Consider the following 26,348-nt stretch of genomic DNA (forward strand, 5'->3'; position numbering starts at 1 on the left):
TGCTCGAGTGATTTGATAAACTAAGTGTAATATAATCAACGCGCCACCACATTGTTTTAGTTTAGCCGGAAATGAAATTGTTTACTTCTCAGTGCCTGTGTTCATAACTATATTATTTGAAGCATTTTTAGTACTTCGATGCGTATACTATACTTAAATAACAGAAATAACGCTTTACATACTACGAAACTTGTTAATTATGATGTATAAATATGGTTTAAGGCTGAGAAATATTGCAGTCACAAAGTAGTTGCAATGTTTCGACTTTGTGTCGACTCTGTGTGGACACATGACACGCGCTGTCAAAAGTAATAACAAAGTTACTGGATTTGCAAAATGGCTCCTTGTGTTGATTTGTTTTCAGATATTCTCAAAGTGTAAAAATGCCGTGGTCAGAGATGGGCATTAATCGATTAACTGTTTATTCGACTAATTAATGGAATAAAAAAGTTAATTCTCAAATTTTAATCGCGATTACTTTAGTCGACCTAACATAGATTGAAATTGAATTAATCTGAATATTAATCGAATAAATTATAATATTTTTGTACGTAAAAATAATAGAAATGTCTTGCATGCAGATGGTAGCAAAACACTTTGTCATAAAAGTCGAGATGGGTGTCGATATATAGGTTTTAGGGAGTGCCGATTTCGAAAATAATGACCATTTTGGAATCCGAAATGGCGGCCATGCACTGTGTCATAAAAGTCGTCATGGATGTCGTTTTATACGTTTTAGGGGGCCCCAATTTTGAAAATGATGACCATTTTGGAATCCAAAATGGCGGCCATGCACTATGCCATAAAAGTCGTCATGGGTGTCGTTTTATAGGTTTTAGGGGGCGCAGATTTCGAAAATGATAACCATTTTGGATTCCAAGATGGCGGCCATGCACTATGTCATAAAAGTCGTCATGGATGTCGTTTTATAGGTTTTAGGGGGCCCCGATTTAGAAAATGATGACCATTTTGAAATCCAAAATGGCGGCCATGCACTATGTCATAAAAGTCGTCATGGGTGTCGTTTTATAGGTTTTGGGGGGCGCAGATTTAGAAAATGATAACCATTTTGGATTCCAAAATGGCGGCCATGCACTATGTCATAAAAGTCGTCATGGGTGTCGTTTTATAGGTTTTAGGGGGCGCAGATTTCGAAAATGATGACCATTTTGGATTCCAAGATGGCGGCCATGCACTATGTCATAAAAGTCGTCATGTATGTCGTTTTATAGGTTTTAGGGGGCCCCGCTTTCGAAAATGATGACCATTTTGGAATCCAAAATGGCGGCCATGCACTATGTCATAAAAGTCGTCATGGGTGTCGTTTTATAGGTTTTGGGGGGCGCAGATTTCGAAAATGATAACATTTTCAATTTAAAAATGGCGGCAATGCACTATGTCATAAAAGTCGTCATGGATATCGTTTTATAGGTTTTAGGGGGCGCAGATTTCGAAAATGATGACTATTTTGGATTCCAAGATGGCGGCCATGCACTATGTCATAAAAGTCGTCATGGATGTCGTTTTATAGGTTTTAGGGGGCGCAGATTTCGAAAATGATGACTATTTTGGATTCCACTTTTATGACAAAATACGTAGCCGCCATCATGGATTATAAAATGATCATCGTTTTCGAATTCTGCACTCCCTAAAACCTATAAATCGACATCCGTGACGACGCAAGTTATCTTTATTTTCAGATCTAACAAATTGCTACAGAATACAAAGGACAAAAAAGAAGCGAGGAGGTAATGAAACAAGCAAAAATACAGATGATTCCTCGACGCAATTGGGTGATTCTTAAATTGCGTCCAGATTTTTTTTGTCATAAAAGTTTATATTTTTCACATATTACTCTCACAAGTTCCGTGACATTTCGACCTTGTAATTTTTTAAGTAAATGTTTTTGTTTATCTATGAGGATCTCACTAGAATAGTATAATCAAGGTATGTTTATATTTGATGAATGAAATAGTAACGCAAAAAAAAAAAATATATTTGTGTCTTATATTCCTGCCGAAGACTTTTATTTTACCTTTTCCTTCTACACAAGTTTGGCCAAGTAATAAGAATTTAGGGCTCTCAATTTTATTTTGACTTCTACAACAGTAAAGCTACGAGGCCATGTTTTGGTATCGTTTTCGTATAAATTCGCAGTACCAAATTTAGTTAAGGTATCACATTGACACCATTCCGAAGTAAAAACATATAAACTTATTAAAATACTTTCTTTTAAACTCCTCTTCACGCTTAAACTGCTGAACAGTTTTAATTTAAATTTGGTACACATATATTTTGAGTCCCGAGACAGGATATAATAAGTTATCTCAAAAATCATCCTTTAAAGGTGTGAAATGAGGTGTAGGGGGGGAATTCAGAATTGACTTCTTGAAGTTAATACTGTTTAAGTTTAGGTTTGAAGTCATGTTTTTTCATCATTTTTAACTAAATCAAAGATGTAGACCATCCCAAATTTCATATAAATCGGTTCAGCGGTTATTGATTTCCCGTACAAATTTCCACGCCACTTTTCATACCTTCAAAAGATGATTTTGGTTATAAGATCTATCCTATGTCCTGTTCCGGGACGCAAACTATTCCTATACCAAATTTCAACGAAATCGGTTCAGCGGTTAAGCGTCAAGAAGAGTTTCAAAAAAACCGGCCAAGTGCGAGTCGGACTCGCGTATTAAGGGTTCCGTACATTAAGTCCGACTCGCGCTTGACTGCACATTTCTAATAGGTTTTCCTGTCATCTATAGGTAAAGAACTATTTTGTGTATTCAGACGGACATACATACAGACGCACGAGTGATCCTATAAGGGTTCCGTTTTTTCCTTTTGAGGTACGGAACCCTAAAAAGATTTATTTTATTTTGTGGAATGGTGTCAATGTGATATCATAAATGGATTCAGCACCCCAGATTTATACGAAAACGATACCAAACACGGCCTAGCACCTTCACTGATATAGATATATCAAGATAAAATTTAGAGCCCTAAATAAACTTTCAAGAGCGGATATCTCAAAAACTATTCAACATATCGAAAAAATTGACTGAATAAACTTGTAACAAATTAAATTAACTTTCATTTTGTATAAGTGGCCATGTCGCTGAGATGCATAGTTTCCGAGATATAATCGAAAAACGGGAAAATGGGACCTTCAAAGCCCCCTCTCTCCCCCCCGCTCAAGGGCTACGGCCGGGGACTTTTGATATGTTCACCTCCTAACTTGTCAAACCGAGTTACGGAGTCAAAAATTGTGTTCCGAGCATTTCCCTCTACAACTTTTGGAGCATTCGTTGCCTGACCTAAGTAGCTTATTGAATTTCTTTAAAAACTTTTCTGTAAAAGGTTGACGGGTGTTGGGTGTTTATATGGTTTCGGTCGATTATTATCATTTGCATTGCCCATGATGACTTACTAGAATTACGAGCACACGAGACACTAATAGTAGTTTGACAAACCTTGGTTTTCAAGAGGTATTTTATATTGACATTTGCTGTCACAAATTTGCTGTCAGATTTAGTCGCAAACCGCACGCAAAGTGCACACAAATGTGTCGACACCTTGTTACGGAAAAGTGTAGACACGGCGACGACACTTTGTTTCGAAACAATTCTAGACACATTGTGTGGACTCTGTTACGACACATCTGACATTTAGTTACCACTTTGTGATTCTGCGACTGGAATGGTTATATGGGTAGTGATTAAAAATAGAAAACATAGAAAACGTCGCCAACATAAAGTCTATGTTTTTATTCGGTAGACTAAAATGACATTTCCTAGTAAGAACATAAAATGACATTTCATAGTATGAAATGTCATTTTAGTCTACCGAATAAAAAAATAGACTTTAGGTACTGGGTGTTTCCTCTAACAAATCAAAGAGTTCTGAAACTGCCAAAAAATTATCGCAGTGCGTGCTAAGCCTAATAGGTGAAATGGCAAAAAGGGTATACAAAAACAATTTTCACGCGGTCACGCACTTTTAAAAAACGAATATGGTAAGTTAAGTACTATCAATAATACTCGTATTTATTATAATTATAATGTTAGTAAAAACATTGCCTATGTGTAGACTTGTAATAGTATCTGTTAATTTGGTGCACTTTTTGCAGTATCAATTGAATACTATTTTACCTTTTTTTCACTAATAATAGGGAGTATTACTGCAATGTTCTGCCGCCAGAGTGCAGCAATAACACAAATTGTAAACCATAGAGTAACATTAAACAATTTTTTGACAAATTCTCACAGATAATTTGTTACGAATAAATATGACATACCTACCAAGACGGTTTGTTTGCCTACCACAAAACGTGAAAATCGAAATATCGTTATAGTACTGTGTGGCTAGAAGAGTCGAGGAATGTATGGGGCAGAATACATTCCACGACTCTTTCCGAACAGACTCTACCTATCTGCCTATCTATCGCTCAAATATGCAAGCGTGATGGAGAGGCAGAAAACGAAAGTTCGATTTTCGTGTTTAGCGGTAAGGCCCCCTAGGCAGAGTTTGGCGTAATATTCCCTATTTAATTACCTACGTGCGTAACTTTAGACTGACTAAATGGCGAATACTCGTAGCATGTTCGCATCACTTAATGGCACGTATTATTGAACAACATATAAAAACGAAAAGCATAAAATCCAGAACCCTTAAGAAAGTAGGTACCAAATGAATTTAGGTAGGTACATACTAAAACTGTGGAGTGTATGTGTGGTTATGCCGCCGTAAGAAAGAACCTAGATAAGGTAATTGCGTCAGTACACCGTTCAGTGCCTGTTTCCGTCCACTTGGCGGAGTTGCTACAAAGAATTGCGTATAATTTGAATATAATCCTACCTTACCACACAATTTTAGACTTATTACAATCCTCAATGTCTAAACAATAGATCTATCTACATAAAAAAGATATCTAGCAAGTAGGAAATTAAAAATAAAACATATTAGTTGCAGCTTCACATCCGTGCATTTCAGAGGTCATAAAACCAAGAAAAAAAGTTTAGGCGGAAAATGTGCATGGTATGTTTATTAACTGTTCTAACTATTTTAAGTAATATTTTTAGCACGTATGTATACTTAGATTAATTAATGTATACTTGATGTATGAAAAACGCTGTGGTGGCCGAGTGGATATGACGCCCGACTTTCAATCCGGAGGTCGCGGGTTCAAATCCTGGCTCGTACCAATGAGTTTTTCGGAACTTATGTACGAAATATCATTTGATATTTACCACTAGCTTTTCGGTGAAGGAAAACATCGTGAGGAAACCTGCATACATCTGCGAAGAAATTCAGAGGTGTATGTGAAGTCCCCAATCCGCATTGGGCTAGCGTGGGGACTATAGCCCAAGCCCTCTCGCGCATGAGAGGAGGCCTGTGCCCAGCAGTGGGACGTATATAGGCTGAATTATTATTATTATTTTAATGTATACTTAGTGGTTCGCGGTGGAATTTATACGTTTGTTGCAAATGCGTTTTATTACTTTCTATTGGTGGCAATCTTGCAATTTTTACTCAAGTATAAGTAGTTTTTAACCGACTTCGATTTCATAGAAGGAGGAGTTCTGTATTCGGTTGTGGCTATGTTTTTTTTTTTATGTATGTTCACCGATTACTCCGAGACCCGTGGGCCCTTCGAGCAACACGGAAGGGAGGCGGCATTCGCACTATTTCCCCTCTGCCGAGGTACAAGATTAGCGCGTCAATCTAATCTAGCGCGGGTAATAAAACTAGTTGCACTTGGATTTTTCACTAGACCGAGTCCAGACGCGCGCGTGAACACTGCTGCACAAAAATTCCTGTTTGCTCGGTTTTTTGTTTTAAAAAGAGATCGGGGACATCAAATTTACAAAAAGAAAGTGTTACATTTCACATGTAATATTTTTTTTTACATATCATACGTTTAATTACATTCAAACACAATTATTATATTTTAGTCTCATGTAATTGTTGGATTTATCGATTTTGCTCGCTCAGTACAAATTACGGATCGGTCGAGCGACAAATCCGACTTCTCATCTCTCAGAATACAATAACATACTTCAACGAAAATGTGTTAGTGCACTGAGAAAAATTTGCTACTTATGAAGCTAAAAATTGTAAGTAGCTTGCAATTTGCTACTTACTACGGGTGCAGCATACTTAATACAGCTGCCGCATACTGCTTAATGGTGCAAGCTACTTACGCGTTTAGGAGATACACAATGTTGCGTACGGGCATTGGAATTTTGTACGTATAATGTCAGCTCCTACGTAATAAGTATGTTATACCCGTACAATACGTAGTTGTTTAAGGAACTTGAATGTAAGTAGCTGCCACCATTACCCATACATATTCGGGTACATTATCCAGTTCAACCTCCTACTTATAAGTAGCTTATACCTTTACATTAAGTAGTTTTCAACAGAACATGAACATAAGTAGAAAACATCTTTATTCATACATGTATTGGTTATCATATAGAGTTGTTTAAACGTACACCTCCTACTTTTTTAAAGGCTTTACTTACACGATATCCGTATCTTTACGAATACGTAGGCGAGTTACGAGAGTTGTAATACAAATACGACCTACTATACAGTCCCATGATGAGTAAATATGCATATTCATTATACGTGTGCGGTCTACTGTTATACATGTAGCAGCTACGTATCTTACGTAGCCCATGCCAGTACGTAAGGACCCAGTCACCTGATGCTAGCACGCAAGCTACGTAAAATACGTAGACAGTGCCATGATGAGTGAATATGCCGATTCATTATACGTGTGCGGTCTACTGTCATACATGTAGCAGCTACGTATCTTACGTAGCCCATACCAGTACGTAAGGACCCAGCCACCTGACGCTAGCACGCAAGCTACGTGAAATACGTAGACAGTGCTATGATGAGTGAATATGACGATTCATTATACGTGTGCGATCTACTGTTATACATGTAGCAGCTACGTATCTTACGTAGCCCATACCAGTACGTAAGGACCCAGCCACCTGACGCTAGCACGCAAGCTACGTGAAATACGTAGACAGTGCTATGATGAGTGAATTTGCCGATTCATTATACGTGTGCGGTCTACTGTTATACATGTAGCAGCTACCTATCTTACGTAGCCCATGCCAGTACGTAAGGACCCAGTCACCTGATGCTAGCACGCAAGCTACGTAAAATACGTAGACAGTGCCATGATGAGTGAATATGCCGATTCATTATACGTGTGCGGTCTACTGTCATACATGTAGCAGCTACGTATCTTACGTAGCCCATACCAGTACGTAAGGACCCAGCCACCTGACGCTAGCACGCAAGCTACGTGAAATACGTAGACAGTGCTATGATGAGTGAATATGACGATTCATTATACGTGTGCGATCTACTGTTATACATGTAGCAGCTACCTATCTTACGTAGCCCATGCTAGTACGTAAGGACCCAGTCACCTGATGCTAGCACGCAAGCTACGTAAAATACGTAAACAGTGCCATGATGAGTAAATATGCATATTCATTATACGTGTGCGGTCTACTGTTATACGTGTAGCAGCTACGTATGTTACGTAGCCCATGCCAGTACGTAAGGACCCAGTCACCTGATGCTAGCACGCAAGCTACGTAAAATACGTAGACAGTGCTATGATGAGTGAATATGACGATTCATTATACGTGTGCGGTCTACTGTTATACATGTAGCAGCTACCTATCTTACGTAGCCCATGCCAGTACGTAAGGACCCAGTCACCTGACGCTAGCACGCAAGCTACGTAAAATACGTAGACAGTGCCATGATGAGTAAATATACCGATTCATTATACGTGTGCGGTCTACTGTTATACATGTAGCAGCTACGTATGTTACGTAGCCCATGCCAGTACGTAAGGACCCAGTCACCTGATGCTAGCACGCAAGCTACGTAAAATATGTATACAGTGCCATGATGAGTGAATATACCGATTCATTACACGTGTGCGGTCTACTGTTATACATGTAGTAGCTACCTATCTTACGTAGCCCATGCCAGTACGTAAGGACCTAGACACCTGACGCCAGCACGCAAGTTACGTAAAATACGTAGACAGTGCCATGATGAGTAAATATACCGATTCATTATAAGTGTGCGGTCTACTGTTATACATGTAGCAGCTACGTATGTTACGTAGCCCATGCCAGTACGTAAGGACCCAGTCACCTGATGCTAGCACGCAAGCTACGTAAAATACGTAGACAGTGCCATGATGAGTAAATATGCATATTCATTATACGTGTGCAGTCTATTGTTATACATGTAGCAGCTACTTATCTTACGTAGCTCATGCCAGTACGTAAGGACCCAGTCACCTGATGCTAGCACGCAAGCTACGTATAATACGTAGACAGTGCCATGATTAGTAAATATGCATATTCATTATACGTCTGCGGTCTACTGTTATACATGTAGCAGCTGCGTATCTTATGTAGCCCATGCCAGTACGTAAGGACCCAGTCACCTGACGCTAGCACGCAAGCTACGTATAATACGTAGACAGTGCCATGATTAGTAAATATGCATATTCATTATATGTGTGCAGTCTACTGTTATACATGTAGCAGCTACGTCTCTTACGTAGCCCATACTAGCACGTAAGGAGCCAGTCACCTGATGCTAGTACGCAAGCTACGTAAAATACTTAGACAGTGCCATGTTGAGTAAATGGGTATCGTCTTGGGTCGTCCCATTAGGTTTTTGCCAAGTTCTTAAATTAGTCCTATTCTGCTTTCGTCACCCATTCTACATTCGTCACTTTTGTCGGTGGGCTTTCTCATCTTTGGTCATATTTGTTGTTTGCCTTTTTCTTATTCCGACCCATTCCGGTATTATTCATTATCTTGTTTGGGCATGTTCGATATTAGTCTATCTCGTATTCAGTCTCATTCATTATTCGTCTTTTTCTTCGACACGTTCGATATTGGTCCCATTCGGTTATTGACAAGTTCTTAATTTGTCTTATTCTATATTCTGTCATATTCTTCATTCGTCACTTTCGCTGGTAGTCTTTGTCATCTTTGGCCATATTTGTTGATTGTCTTTTTCCCAGTGTGGTTATCAATTTCATCATCCCTTCCCTCCCGTGAGCATCATAGAAGTCGCCCTGAAGAAGGTTGACAGCAGTTACCAAAGCTTTAATCAGTCTGAAACTATCTAAGTAGCCATACTACTGTGCCCTGGTCTAAGACCAGGCACGGCACGACGTAGTAAGCCCCGTGTCCCCGTTTTGGATTAATCTCCCCTACAATCCCTACATGTGTATTGTTTAGGATACATTTAATTAATATTTAAGTATAAGGATTATTGTTTATGGAATCAAAACAAAAAACAAGACAAATAGTAAATGGGACGAATATCGAATGGGACGAATATCGAACGGGACGAATATTTAACGTGACAAATAGAGAATGTGTCCAAATTTCAAAAGATCCTAAATAATAAAAATACGAAATTAGAATAAGACCAAAGACGATATTACGAATAACGAATGAGACTAAAAAAAGAAATTGACTAACATCGAACATGCCCAAAAAAGATGATGACGAATACCGGAATAAGCCGAAATAAGAAAAAGGCAAACAACCAAGTATAACCAAATATGAAAAAGACCACCGATGAACTTGACGAATGTAGAATGGGTGACGAAAGCAGAATGGGACTAATTTAAGAACTTGACAAAAAACTAATGGGACGACCCAAGAGTATACCAGTAAATGGGTCATTCCACCGTTTCGGGTGTTACACTTGAACTCATAAAATAAGGTTTTATTCGATATAGTAACAGGAACTAGGAGGTTAAACTATTAATTCATCTACTACTTTGATAATATTTTCTTTTCCTGAACACACATAATTTAAAGTATAAGAGCAATAACGAGAGACTCACTAAAAAGTAGCTGTTTCGGGTGTTACGCGAATTGGCCTATAGCTTCTGACCATCAGTACCAAAATGCATAAATTAGCGAATTTTCTCAAGTAAACTCCAGTTTTATTTATGTCAAGTAATAATAGTCCTTATAGTCTACTGAAACACTAAAGTAACACTTAGTATCACTTTTTATTTAATTTTAATAAAATAAATTACCTGTTTCGGGTGTTACTCATGGTTCGTTTCGGGTGTTACGAGTACGAATCTAAGACAGATTTATACGAAATCAGGGCTCATTTTATTGAAAATATTGTCTTTTTAATAAATTCGATTAAAAACATAAGTATTATATGCTGAATTATTATAAAATACATTAGTCTTAACAATAAAAACTGTTTCTCGTAGATATCATAATTATTTTTCTTTCAATGCGAATATTTCCGAAAATATTCCCTTAATCAAAAAATGGTTGATGGTGACACCTATTCATTTTGAAAAATCTATCCAACGACACCCCACATCACAGGATTAAAGGCGAAAATAAATAAAAAATATGTTGTACAGGAGCTACCCTAAAAAAAAATTTTTTTTTTGTAATTTTTGTGTTACTACTTTGTCGCCATGATTGATTTATGTATCCATGCCCAATTTCAGCTTTCTAGCACTAACCACCACGGAGAAAAGCCGGGGAGAGACAGGCGGACGTTTCGGGTGCTACACAACTTCAAACTTTAAAACATACGATTAAAGAAGACGCTAAAACAATAATTACTACACATTTGAATAGATTCACATCATAGCCTTTCTTTGGCAAAACATGTTTGGCTATAGTTAATTACGGGGAAAGTTACACATATTTTTGTCTTTTTTCGTTTCGGGTGTTACTTTGAGACCACAGTCTAGAATACTCTTCTAAAAACCAAGCACGCAAGCTACGTAAAATACGTAGACAGTGCCATGATGAGTAAATATGCATATTCATTATACGTGTGCGGTCTACTGTTATACATGTAACAGCTACGTATCTTACGTAGCCCATGCCAGTACGTAAGGACCAGTCACCTGACGCTAACACGCAAGCTACGTATAATACGTAGACAGTGCCATGATGAGTAAATATGCCGATTCATTATACGTGTGCGGTCTACTGTTATACATGTAGCAGCTACGTATCTTACGTAGCCCATGCCAGTACGTAAGGACCCAGTCACCTGATGCTAGCACGCAAGCTACGTAAAATACGTAGGCAGTGCCATGATGAGTAAATATGCATATTCATTATACGTGTTCGGTCTACTGTTATACATGTAGCAGCTACGTATCTTACGTAGCCCATGCCAGTACGTAAGGACCAGTCACCTGACGCTAACACGCAAGCTACGTATAATACGTAGACAGTGCCATAATGAGTAAATATGCCGATTCATTATACGTGTGCGGTCTACTGTTATACATGTAGCAGCTACGTATGTTACGTAGCCCATGCCAGTACGTAAGGACCCAGTCACCTGATGCTAGCACGCAAGCTATACCCCCAAATATATACCCCAGGGGAGAATCTCTGCATAGACGAATCTTTAATTTTGTCTAGAGGCCGGAGTGGCATTCGCCAATATATTAAAGGTAAACGCCACAAATATGGCATCAAAATGTATGTGTTAGCCACTCCTGGTGGCCTTGTCCTCCAATCTCATATGTACAGAGGGAAAAATGATATTGAAATTGGAGGGCAAGGCCATACAGGCAAGGTAGTGGCTAAACTTCTCCAGCCATATTTAGAAAAGGGCCGTCATATTTTCATGGACAATTTTTATAAGTGTCGGGCTCGCAAAAATTTTAATGGCAAAAAAAACTAATGTTACCTACCGGAACGTTGCGATCTCGATGAAAAAATTGGGCAAAGGAGGCAGCTTATATATTAGGTTCGATAAGAATGGGATTTGTGTTTGCAAGTGGAAAGACTATTTATGACTTAAATTCTATGTTTTTATCATCTAATGACTACAAAATCCTGCCTTTTTTGGTTGTGACGCCTGTGACTATATTTTTTGTCATTCGTGTACTTTAATAATGAAAATATACCAAATTTACTTCCTTTAAGGTAAAGGGCCCCTGTTTCGGCAGGTTAAGGCTCTTGAGAGTTTGTATATTTTTTTTAAATATTACTAAGCATATACCTTGAAAGCTTTTGAGTAAGTTAAATTAGTTCTTTATTTCGAATTTTTTCGTGAACCTCTTATTTGGCTCCCATTTCGTGATACAAATTTAGGTCAGCTCCTAAGTTCGTGAATTCGTGTCCCCTGTTTCGGAATAAAGTTTTCTTAGAGTAATTACCTACCCTACCTACTTACGAGTACTTGTAAGGTCAAATTAAAAGTAATATTTAAAAATAATGTTAAATTGAGAGCTAGCTTAAAGTTTTTTGTACTCGTCGACTTTAATGGTTGAATTAAGACTTTGTAAACCATATGGGTACTTTAATACTTGATTAAAAGCCGAACTATATAAATTAAAAAAATATAATAATAATAATTAAACTGAAACCGGTTCACGGGTATCTATTGATGTACCCGTGAATGGGTTCCAGCAGGCGTTCTATATGAAATCAAATTTCTCCAAACGAACTCTACGTGTTGGATCCATATCCCCACGCACGCCTTTGTAAATGACCGGGCTTCGAAAGACCCGAGAGTTTTAAAACGGAGATACAAATAATAATTATTTTCAAAAAAAATGTACTATCTTATACGTTAAATATAAACATAGACAATAATAAATCAAATAAATTGAATTATAAATAAAATTGTGCTAGTAGTTAATATGAGAATATACGTGGAATATACCTTAAATTTTTTAACTCGGGTCACATTCAAACTCGTTTTATGAGAATTCTAGTGAAAAAAACGTATACCGAATTTCGCTCAAACGAAACTTGATGAAATACATTAATTGTTTTCTAATTTATTTTTTTAATTTTATTCGATGTTATATTTAAAAACAAGCACTCATAATGTATCTAGAAAAACCTTGATTCGTTAGTGGCACGAAATAGGAGACACACGAAAAATAAAATGACCGCTATTTCGTGAGTCGATTTATTGCAATTTTAAGGTATTTCTATGCATATATTCAGTTTTTTTTCTTATTAAATCAATTACTAAGGAACCCACAGAAACACTCCCAAAAACTTTTATTCGAATGGGTTTAGCTTTTCCTTCCTATAAGCTTAACAAGTGAGAGCGCGCACCTTACGCCTAAAAAAAGTGCACGCATACAACACAGCTGCTCGCGGCCGTCTGACAGTTTCGACCGTCGTATTACTCTCAGTTTAATCACTAAAATATTGGTTATTATTTTATTGAAGAGATTAAATAATACTTTTTTTTTTCATATGTATAATTTGAATAAAAAATATTTGAATTCCTTATTATTTGCGCCAGAAACAAAACTAACGAAATAACGTACTAACACGAACTTGGGGCCCTTTACCTTATTTATGAAATATTTTTATTGAATATTGTATCACGTCCAAGGTCATATTTTACTTTTACAGTATTTTGTATGTTTTATTAAAAACGAAGACTTATACTCACATTCCCTAATACTGTACCTTTATTTTCGTAATTTTTTAATGACTTCATTGTAAATTTATAATTTTTTGTTGAAAATAACCGTAACCGATTCTAACCGATATTCGGTTATTTTTCGGGCATAACCGTAACCGAAACTGGTTATGAAGTTCGGCCGGTTATTGCATTCCCTACAGGGCAAGCTATGCTGGCGCCATCTGCTAAATACTTTGACCGGTCAACCCCATTTGTGGCGTTTTCCTTGGATATGACACCGTAGGATTGTGAACCCGTTAGTTTATAATCTAACGTAGGTTAGGTTAGGTTAGATTGTAATCTCCCTACCGTCCGTTTATAATTTAACTAGCGATATTATAAACTGACGACTGACGAGTGTTTACAATTTTACGGTGACATATAATTATATTGCCTAATCCCACTGCGACCTCTCGATAAAATCATGGATTCGTCAATCGATAAATTAATATTCTCCCAGGACTATACAATTCAGTCATTCTATGATTAAAATAACTAAACAATGAATCTAAATTGTCCTGTCCAAACCTTAACCATCTAAAGATAATTAAAAATCTGTTACGCGAAATATAAAATGTACGAACTATATCTTTCTATTTTCGCACCGTGAACCACGTTCGATGTGTTGCCTCCCTGTCACACTTACGTACGAATTTACAAGTGCGACAGAGAGGCAATACGTCGAACGCGTTTTGCGGTTGGTCTTGGTGTAGGTACGTCAAGGTACGTATTTTTACGTAGCTGGCGTACTTAAATAAAGATGCGTTATTAGAAAGCGTGTCCTTGGCGAGTGTTGCCAACATAACGCATTTCATGTCAAATCTAGCGGATTAGAATAAATCGTATCAGGGTGGATTTCAAAATCCAGCGAAAACTTATGGTTCGGTCTTTATAAAAAAAACTAGTAGGTTGTGCGAGTTGCAACTTTTTTATATGTTTTTAAGAACTATTATCTTCATGTTCCTTCAATTACCATCTCCAATAACTTAATAGTTTTTTTTATATAAAATGTTTTATGTGTCTAAAATCATCACCGTCGACCGGAAAAATCTGAACCTTTTTGTTTGCAGTGAAAATTATAGCATACCTATCGTACGATTGCGATTTTTCTTTTACTTATATCTTTTCCATGTTGTTGTTTAACACATGAAAAAATATGCAATAATTCCTTCACCGAGAAAGTACATTTAAAAATATTTAAAATTTTGTCACGAATATTCGTCAACACCGTCATGGTAATGTCAATGTGAACTTATCTCCGTGTATGAACAACGAAATACCGCTAAAGGTCCTTGCCCTATTTTTCACTTTAGTATAGAATGCCAAAAATGATTTCACTATAAAGTCACATCACTGAATCGTGAGAAATATTACGAACAAATTTGTAAAACGTAGTTTGTCACAACAGAGCATCATCACCGTTATGCTTTGGTTTAAAAAAGTTACAAATGATATATTAGAAATAATTACTGAAATGAATAGCAAACTACATGAAGTTTATTGTGTAGCATAGACATTAACTACTATTATTCGTATTCTAGAAATAAAAACAAGAAACTCTCAAATCGTCAACACCATACCCATCATCACCGGGAAAAAATGACGACCGGTGATGATTTCATGTGTATGGTGATGACGGTTCTCAGAAACTTTTCTAGTTATTTTGCTATAATTCATTATGAAATTAAGCTGTATGTTTGAAAAACGTTCTCTATGTCTTCTAACACTATATAATGTCTACCTTATAAATGTAGAATATATGTAGAAGAAGATATAACTATTTCTTTCACACTAGAGGATGCTTAGTTTTTAATTAACATTTTGACTGAAGTAGGCAAAATTTAGGTCATTTAGAACTTAGAACATACAAATTTTTTTTTTTATAATCTAATAATGTAAATCGTGCAACTTAGAGTCTATAATTGCATGTTAGTCGTGTTAAAACAAAGTATTTAAACAAGCAACATATATTAAGTTTTAAGCGACCATAGGCTACGGTACTGGCTCACTATCGTGATGGCTTTATGTTTTTTGGTAATATTATATTAATTGATGTATATAATAACAGCAATTAATAATTATACCATTGGGTAGTCACCGGACCCAATACCTAACATTTTGTAACTTATGACATGCATTACAAGTAGGGGTCTTGCAACTTATAAAACACTGATTATATATTAATGTTTAGCTATTAAACAACATATATATGGATTTAAATCATTATAGCTATTTTTAAAGTTAATTAATAAAACAACAAAAATACAAACTTGTGCAATGAATCAAACTATCAAAAAAAAGTAATATATCATAAAAATTAAGCTCATTGGTAAGCCAGTAATTTTATAATATGACATAAATACCAAGTTATGCAGTAGATAAAAGAAGATGCGGGTTTAAACTGATAATAAGAGTACAATATTGTTAATATGATTTAACATTGAAAAAACCCAAAAAAATTAATGAATACATAAATTGCCTATTTCGGAAAATAAATTATTTAAAATTATACAATAAAAATACTTGTTATATATTTATTTATATGAATAAAATGTATTTTTTATAATTTTCTAAAAATAATTTATGTAGCTAGTCTTATGTTCAAAAACATGTTATTTGTAATGTTTATTAAAGTTCTAAAGTCTTACAATTAAAAAAGTTTTTGTTTTTTTAATACGTTTTTAATACATATGTAAATTAGTTCCCAAATCGTCATTACCGTACATGCAGTGTCATTACCGTCTATAAAAGAGTCATTACCATACCATGGTTGTCATCACCATCTTGCGTTTTTATTTTCCGAAAGCGATAACTTCAAATATAAGCCACAAATGATTGTATAAATACCATACATATCCTCAATATACAGCCCCCCATTACTTTACCCAGCTAGAATCGTGTTAAATTAAACATTAAAAAAAATTAATTTTTTGTATGGTGAATTTTTTTGCGCTGAAATCCACCCATCCCACCCATGACTCGTGGGATTGGGGATTGGAAAGCGCTCAGGCCCGGTGTATTTGCCTTTCTTTTGCTAGAATAATACGCAAGAGCGATAGAGAGGCAAATAGACGATCGAACGATAGAAATTGTTCGCGGTAGCTTACCCCCAGGTCGAGTCAAAGGGCCTACCGAGAAACACTAAAATCGAAATTTCGTTGTCTGCCTCTCTATCACTCTTAAAGAGGCAGATAACTACATTTTTTAATTACCTATATAAAGTTTTAGCATTTTTTTAGCACATTTCAAAATTATCTAGCATATTTCTGGCATAATCTAGAATCTAGACATAAGTCTGGTATTTTTTTAAATTCCGAGTTGGCAACACCGTGGAAGAAAAGGGAAACCACTGATACCAGTCGCAAGAGAAAACAAACGAGCGTCGGCACGTTTTTGCTATGGCGGTGTATTAAAAATTGTTTAATTGTGAAAAGACTATCTGTGACGGTTCTGTGTCTGTGTATTAAGTGCCAGGAACCTCGGAACATTAAATTGAAGCATCAACAAGAGCGGGGGCTCTGCCCCTGACCACCTTTGGAGCCGGCTTCCATCCCATCGAGAGGCGGTTAGCAACAGGTAATTACTGTGTTATTTGTTTGTGTAAGTACCTAGTTGATGATATGTAATTGCCTGAACATATATATCTATGGGTTGGTGATAGGTAATTAAATTAAAATAATAGTTGTTAACAGAATAATTATTTAATTTTGTTCTATACTAAAATCATTCATTTTCATAAAAGATTTTCGTCAAATCTATTATCCATTTAAAAGTTTAAATGGTAGGCTTGTCTGGGGAAGAATGTGTCGCGGCCATTTTGACGTGAAATGTGGTTTGCTAATTTGCAAATGATTAAAAACCGGCCAAATGCGAGTCGGACTCGCGCACGGAGGGTTCCGCACCATCAAAAAAAATAGAGCAAAAAGATCCCTTCAATATTTATTTTATTTTATTTTTAGTATTTGTTGTTATAGCGGCAACTGAGATACATCATTTGTGAAAATTTCAACTGTCTAGCTATCGCGGTTCATGAGATACAGCCTGGTGACAGACGGACGGACGGACGGACAGCGAAGTCTTAGTAACAGAGTCCCGTTTTTTACCCTTTGGGTACGGAACCCTAAAAAACTGACTGATTAAAGGCTTCGTCACACAGGCGCGTTTTCCGGGCGGGGCGTGAGCGTTTTATATGTAAAAGCGGATGGATAGGAATCATTCTAGATTATATCTTCATAATTTTTCATACTTAAAAACACTGAATTAATAAAATTATACTAATGTAGCAGGTGCCCAAAATATAATAAGCAGACAGGTGGTTATCTACCTTGTTTGGTTGATACCTTGCTATTAACAATTAGCATAAACATTGTCAGAAATGATTAAATTGTAAAAAGTCTCAACTGAGCTGGCATCTTTCTTGCCACCATACACTTACTATAAGTATATATTAGAAAGGGAATATACTATTAGAAAGGGAGTGCTGCCATATCCTTAGCACCATCCCATAGGTGCCATTTTAGAAATGAAATTTAGCTTAGAGTCTATTCGGAAAGAGAAGAATAGTGAAACATATAAAAAATAACTACAAATGTATTTTACATGACTGAAACCATTTTTTTATTTTTTGTTACAATTTAAATTCTTTAAGTAATATTTTACAGGCGTTTAGAAATTTACAACATGAACTGGTCCATGGATGAGGGCCTAGACAACATGATCATCAGTGGAGCCCTGTACGGAGTGCCTATTGCTGTGGTGCGGGACCGGAAGCAGTTTGGCAGGATTGCAACCATTGCCAAACCTGTCATAACAATTTACAACTGTGTAGGGAATGTTATATCAAAGATTTTGGTAAGTAATTTATTTAATATCTTAATTCCCTTTTTAAAATCTTGTTAACAGTAAGTTAAAAATGTTGTTAACCACACATTTTCAAGTGTCCTGTTAACCTCTGTATTCTTATATCCCTGATGCTTAATCCCTAAATAATATTAGAAATGCTAAAGAGGTACCTACTCTCAGTCTGTCTGTCTTCACGCTTAAACATCTGAATCAATTAGCATATTACACAAATGAAAAATGCCTTTACAAGGATTTGACCCAGGCATTGTAGTTTGAAACATACCATCATCTGTGATATTTGCAGTGGAACAGCGGAGTCCTGGTCCACATGGGCTGGTCGGACGGGGAGCAGCTGCTGTGTGTGCAGGAGAGCGGAGATGTGCTCGTTTATGACATGTTTGGCGCCTACCAGAAGACATTCAATATGGGGCAAGAAATTAGGGACACTAAGGTACCTATCATATTCTACTTATACATAAGGATATATTTATGTGTGGGTGTGGGGTAAGTGTGGCTGGCCTTTACAACTTTAATTTGAATTAGATATTTCTATGAACAAAAAAAATTACTTAGCTAAACACACTGAATTTAACTAAATGGACTACTGTGTTTATGTAGAAATAACTATATAAAATAAAATGACTCGATTTTATTACTCTTTACTTAACTAAGAATGTACTAGAATGAATGGTACTTATATAATGCACAGTTATACTCGTATTATATGTGCCGATGCATTTTTCCTCCCCTACTCTACTATTATATTCCCTACTATATTGTTTATACTGTTTGTGAACAGGTCAGCAAAGCACAGCTGTTCCCAAATAGGACTGGCTCTAACACCAACCGCTGAGCAACATCTCCGAGCCCAAAGTCAGGCCCGTACCAGATCTGCCACGTAAGTTGTTCAATTTGTTATATCTATTAAAATAAAAAGTGTAATATAACATTTCTTTTTATGTTCAACTTGTTTTTAGGATACCCCAAAACAAAAGGAAACAACTAAACCCTTATAGGATAACTATATTGTCCGTCCGTCCGTCTGTCTGTCAACGTACAATTATCCTTATTACAATAATCCGTACTATGAATATTTTAAACATACTAGAAAGTTAAATGGTGGGGACTAGAGACAGGTTTATTCCTATACACAACTTGTTCTGTGCGTGGCTTCTCTTGTTTCTATGTATACCTGGCAGTACTGAAAGAGAATGAGCTAAGTATTTATTATTTATGACTGTGACTGTTTTAGATTCAATTTGTTTACCCCAAAATCAAGCAAAGTTACTATCCGGTATCACAGAATAAGTAATAGTATTATCATACAGAACGGCCACGCACCGCCCCGCCCCGACTCTCATTACCTCGCCCCGCGACATGAATTTTTATCATTTTATTTGTTATGAAATGGAATTTTGATGTTTAATTATAGTAAGTCGGTTTGCTGCTGACGACACATATTGCTGATTTTTGACAGGAAGTACCACCCGGAAAATTTTGATGTTCTGGCAAATAGTAGACCAGTCGGTCATAACCTACGATCCGAAAAAAATCTAGGGGTGTCACTACTTAACAATCGCAAAAAAAAAATTGAACTTTTAATTTTGTCTTAGTTTTCTATTTTTTATGACAATAAAAAAACATTTAAAGTGAAAAACTGTCACAATGTCACAAATAGGATGTTGATACTTAGCATAAATATTCGTCACTAGAAGAGGTAGCCATAAAAAAAAACAACAGGTTGCACTCCGGGAGTGCCGACAGAAGTGAAAACTCAATGACTAGTCCAAAATGTCTGCAGCACTATGTATAATTGATCCATCCTCCTTTCTATTGAAAAACTTTAGTTACGAAATTGCTGGTCGCAGGTTGTTGGTGAGCTTGTTTAAAATTTGAAATTCAAATTTATAGCGTTAATTGTTTAAAATTCGAATAGAAATTGTAAAGTTACCTTGCAGACCTCGCATCTTAATATATTTGGTCATGATATTTTGAGTTTTATTCACCAGTACTAGAGTTCACTTTTATTAGCGATATCATCAAGATGTCGCTTTATTGAATTATGTCATTGAGTTTTTCTTTATTGATTTAAATGCCATCTAAATGAGTGGCCATCTAAACCTTACGGTCACATGATCGCCTTACGGTCACGTGATCGCCTTACGCTGTCTTGAGTTTATCATTTTTTCCCCACCTCAAAAAGTGCCCAGCGCCGCTACAGAAGTTTTCACTTCAAAAAAACAGTCTGTTTAACGCAAGGGCCGATTTACTATGGAAAGCCGACTATGGCCTTTATACGATTTTATGATCTTTTGTTACTTTTTAAAATAACCATTGCCAATTGTTTCAGATGACGACACAGAGACTGTAAGGAACGTTTGTCTTATGCTTCTGGCATATGTCAGAAACGTATCGCCGGCTCGAAAACGGAAAGGCGCAGTGGCTCTGAAGTTTTCTCGCGCGGAAATATGCGACGGATTTTTCAAACAAGTGTCATCAGAAGCACATGTCATTAGCTACATAATCGAGAAGAGAAAACAATACATGAAATAGAAGTGGACTATGCAGCCATTTGTTATTTTACTATTTTTTGTTACTATTCGTACACTCAGTATTTTTTTGTATTTGTCTATTATTCTTTTGGAACATATGTACACCCTTAAAACATGTCTTAAATCAGAAATAATAGTAACACAATTTACAATTACAGAAGTAACAAGTGAATGTCATTATTGTTTTAGTCACTAGAGTCCTAGATCAGTCAACAGAGTGATCACTACCTGTGAGCGTCTATCAAATGGTGTTCTTATGTTGTAGAATCCCAATTGGATAAAAACCCACAGATCATTACATTCTTCGGGATAGCAAGCTCCGGTTGATTGGTATATTTTAAAGACACAGTCTATGGCAGTTACAAGTTTTTCGAAACGGTAAACAGTTTCGTTGACGACAACGTATGCAGCGTTTACATTCGAGATTAAAAAAATACCCAGTAGTTACCACTATCTTAGTTTGGTGGTAAAAGGTGGGGAAAAAAATCCCAGTAGTTACCACTGGTAACAACGTGGTGGTAACTAGTGGGAATAAGCCTTGATCTTAAGCATAGTATTAATATAGTACTTTTGTTTGTAATAGGTATTAAAATAATGGTCAACAATAATCTGTCATAAAATGTTGTAAAATAATACAGTTTCAAACTGATTAGTTTATGTTAGTTTGTTTGTAATATTTCTATTGACATAAACATTGGAAACACTCAAATGCATATTTTTTTCTAATAGCTCACTTCAATTAGCAGTCCTTTACCTAAAAAAATTGTATCGTACTTGAATAGGTTTGCTTAAATAGGTACTTAATATTTGTAAAGCTCCAAGTAATTATAAGTTAATCCGGTTTTTTACTTTATTAAATTGAAGAATCATGGAAAACTACGTTTACGTAATCTGCCATGTAATTCTCTAAGCAATGTCGTTCGTGAAATCCATACTTGCATTGATATTAAACCTAAAATTTGTTGTCAATGATGTTGATAGGAGAATGTCATGGCTGGACAGGTGCGATAATGGCTCAGGATCAGTAAATAAAATGTCATCCTACGTATGTTGATAAGTTGGCCAGGTACCGTACCGTATAATATTTATTGTACTATTATCGTGTATCCTAATAGGTCTACATAGTAGCTTTGTATAATTATAATGGTATAGGGAGTATTACTGCAATGTTCTGCCGCCAGAGTGCAGCACTAGCACAAACTGTAAACCATATAAGAGTAGCTTATAATATACTATGCCGTAAACAGTTTTTAGACCAGTTTTCACAGATTATTTGTTACGAACAAATATGACATTGATGCATCGAGGAGGTTTGTTTACTGTTTGTTCTAGTGGCGCCCCCCACGCAGTTTTGCGTAATATTGCCTATTATACTTAATACTTACACTAGATAATATTTATGCTGGTCAGTTGTCGTACTGATTTGGGTTCTAGCCTCCCGAGTCCCGCTTGTCATTTTTGCAGTTTTGAATTTGGAACCTTGTAGGTACCTATTTTATTTTAATCTAAAATTCGATTTGGATTAAAGCCTTTATAAAGGCCTCAGGGACTCAGGAGGCTAGAGTCTGATGAGCGAAAAAAAATGAGTTTTGACATGACGATAGTATCAACCTTCAAGTTAGTTCCTTTACCCTAAGGGTAACGGGAGTACAGGTCCCCAACGAACAGGCCGCGGGCACCTCCGAGCAGAGCAAGTCTGTCTCCGGGGAGAAAGTTGCCCCCCTGCCTCTACCCAAGCCGACGATACCCGAACTCTCGGAGGATGAGCTCCTTGGCACTGGTGAGGGACCAGCCGGGTCATCATCCGAGGGTGAGGACTTGTCGGCTTGGATAGTGTCGGGGTTGGCCGACATGTTCAAGGAGGGAGGGGAGATGCAAGATGCCGCCCCCACCACCGACAACATGGACACCAACTAGTGTCATCCAAGCAAACCTCCAGCACAGCGTGGCCGCTACGGCCCAACTCAGACGCTGCCTGGTAGGTTTGCCAACAGCCGTTGCCCTCCTACAAGAACCATGGGCGGGCAATGGATACATACGCGGGCTGTCCGACACGAAAGGTAAGCTCTACTACTCCACGGTACATGCCGTCCCTAGGGCATGTATCCTAACTACTAACAATATTATTGCACAACCGCTCACTGAATTCTGTTCCAGAGACCTGTGTGCGATTAAACTACAAGTTCCACTGCCAACAGGCTGTCGCGACCTAGTCCTCGCCTCGGCGTACATGCCCGGAGAGGACGAGCCACCGCCTGCCGAACTACAACGACTGGTCAGCCACTGCGAGAGATCAGGCCTCGCAATAATCATCGGGGCCGACTCCAACGCACACCACCCACTGTGGGGAATGGAGACCAGCAACAACAGAGGTAAGACACTTGTTGAATATCTTGTGACTACTAATCTAAACATTCTAAATATAGGCGCTGAACCAACATTTGTAAACAAACGATGCAGGACGATTATCGACCTGACTCTGGCTTCGGAGGAGGTCAGTGAACTAATTATGGGATGGCAAGTCTCCCAGGAGGCCTCCTGCTCAGACCATAGATGGATTCGCTTCAATCTACTAGCATCTAGAGACACACCAACCGCCCGGAGGAATCCCAGGAAAACGGACCGAGCCACTTTTAGGAAGGTCCTAGGGGAAAGCCTTGACCGGCTTCCACCGAGGGATGACCTTCGGGAACCGGCTCAGATAGAACAGCAGGTAAATATCTTAACTGATACCCTCGTAGACAGCTACCACAAGGCGTGCCCCTTAAAACCACCGGCAAAGACTGCCATAAAGGGTCACCAGTGGTGGGGCCCAGAACTGGAGAGACTCCGGGGGAAAACCAGAAGACTCTTCAACAGGGCCATGAACACAACGGCTGAGGTGGACTGGGATAACTACTACGAAGCCAAGGCCAGGTACAAAAAGAGATTGCGGTACTGGAGATCCCTGTCATGGAGGAACTTCTGCAGCAGCATTGAAACACTTGACCACGCCAACCGGGTAAGGAAAACCTTAGCGCACAAGCCCACATCACAATTGGGCTCACTGCGTAAACCCGATGGCACATACACATCTAGCCCTGCAGAGACCCAACGCCTTCTCCTGGTAACTCACTTTCCAGGATGCGTAAGTCTCGCCGATGCAGATCAGCAGGACGAGGAATACAGTACAACGGACAACAACTGGCAAATGGCGCACAGAGTCGTCACCGCTGAGAAACTCAGGTGGGCCATAGACAGCTTCCATCCCTTCAAGGCGGCTGGTCCGGATGGGATCTTCCCCGCTCTCCTACAGTGGGGTCTAGGACTCATCCAGGAAACCCTGACCGACATCATGGCAGCCTGCCTAGCCTGGGGGTACGTGCCCAGGAGATGGAGAGATGTAAATGTGGTATTCATACCTAAACCAGGTAAGAACGACTACACAGCTGCCAAATCCTTTAGGCCCATCAGTCTCACATCATTCCTGCTGAAGACCTTGGAAAAACTGTGCGACAGGGACCTGAGGGACCGAGCGCTAAAGAACATACCGATGCACAACAACCAGCACGCGTACAGCTCAGGTAAATCTACGGAGTCGGCTCTACACATGGTTGTAAGCCGCATTGAGAGGGCCATCCACGGCAAAGAAATGTGCCTCGGCACTTTCATTGACATAGAGGGCGCTTTTGACAAGACTCACTTTTCCAGTATAGGGAACGCCTTGGAAAGCCACGGCGCTGAACCCGGACTAGTAAAGTGGATCATGAACATGCTAAATCAAAGGACAATAAGGTATGTAGGTGAACCGCAGGCCGTAGCGGCGGTGCGAGGATGCCCTCAAGGGGGAGTTCTGTCACCTCTGTTGTGGAACCTAGTAGTCAACAACCTCATAACCAAACTGAACGAGGAACACTTCTACACAATAGGCTACGCTGATGATCTGGCAATATTAATATCGGGTAAATTTGCCAGTACAGTATGCGACCTCACCCAGGCAGCTCTTCGGATCGTAGAACGCTGGTGTAGAGATTTTGACCTATCAGTTAACCCCACCAAAACAGAAATGGTAATGTTCACCAATAAAAGGGCACTTGGCAACTTTACCAGACCAACACTTTTCCAGACTGAGCTACAGCTGACCGATGAAGTTAAGTACTTAGGGCTAACGCTCGACAGTAAACTCAACTGGAACAATCACATCAACAAACGCATAGACAAGGCGGGAGTAGTCTTCTGGCAGTGCAGAAGGATGATTGGTAGGAGGTGGGGACTCAACCCGAAAATTACCCTTTGGCTCTATAAGACTATAATCCGCCCCCTACTCTGTTACGGTGCTCTGGTTTGGTGGCCAAGAACAAACCTAGGCAACGTACGAGACAAGCTACAAAGACTCCAGAGGCTCGCATGCTCGGCCACCACTGGCTGCACGAGGTCCACTCCGACTGCAGCCATGGAGGTCATGCTAAACCTTTCACCGCTGCACCTACACATACAACAAGAGGCCAGTCTCTCAGCGGTAAGGTTACGAACCCTCAATATATGGTCTAACACCACAGGAGCTCTTCACACAGCATGCCTGGAAAAAGTATACAGCGAATTTCCAGTGCTCATGGCGGGCACGGATCGAATTCACAAACAAGCCATCTTTGACAAAAGGTACAAAATACAATTATTTGAGGACGACAACTACGAAGGACTCAATCCCCGGGAGCTGAGAATCTTCACTGATGGGTCCAAAACAGACAGCGGATCAGGCTCTGGAACCTTTTCAGAAGACCTGAACATGTCAATCACCACTCCGCTAGGAGCCCATAACTCGGTATTCCAGGCTGAGTGCATGGGCATCATTAACGCGGCGGCTGCCATCACTGCAAGGAAGGTAGTAGGATCCTCCATCCGCATACTCTCCGACAGTAGAGCAGTCTTAATGGCCCTAAAAAGCCATATAGTCACATCCAAACTCATACACGAATGCCACGAACGACTAATGGAGGTATGTCAGAACAATAAGATCACCTTACAATGGATCAAAGGACACAGTGGATCCCGAGGTAACGACGCCGCGGACGAGCTCGCCAGACAAGGATCGGGTGCGGGGGCGATTGGCCCGGAACCGATCCTCCCGATACCGTTTAGTAAGGTACGCTCAATGCTGCTGGCACGTACAGGGAAACTACACACAGAACACTGGCTAAACCAAACTGGATGCAGACAGGCCAAGCAAGCCATGCCGAGCATGAACGGTAAGCTCACAAGGGCGCTCCTTCAACTAGGAAAGGTTCGACTGAGTATGGTAACCAGTGTCATAACAGGTCATGGACTTTTTAACAAACATCTTTTTATAACAGGTGTCACAGACAGTCCCCTATGCCGTGGATGCATGGAGGAAGAAGAAACAGCCTCTCACGTGGTGTTGGAATGCAGCGGATTGGCCCCATACAGGGCAAAACATCTCGGATCCCCGAG

The 26,348-nt window shown here is 38.5% G+C and overlaps 1 long non-coding RNA gene across 1 annotated transcript; it reads left to right on the forward strand.

The window, feature by feature from the left end:
* The first annotated feature begins 18,658 nt into the window (after positions 1–18,658).
* Positions 18,659–20,869, forward strand: LOC134804477 (uncharacterized). The gene is made up of 3 exons (XR_010146129.1): positions 18,659–18,799; positions 19,148–19,246; positions 20,699–20,869. It is a non-coding gene; the product is annotated as an uncharacterized LOC134804477 (long non-coding RNA).
* The last annotated feature ends 5,479 nt before the right edge of the window (positions 20,870–26,348 follow it).

This window comes from Cydia splendana, chromosome Z, assembly GCF_910591565.1.
Source record: "Cydia splendana chromosome Z, ilCydSple1.2, whole genome shotgun sequence".
Classification (NCBI taxonomy): Eukaryota; Metazoa; Arthropoda; class Insecta; order Lepidoptera; family Tortricidae; genus Cydia; species Cydia splendana.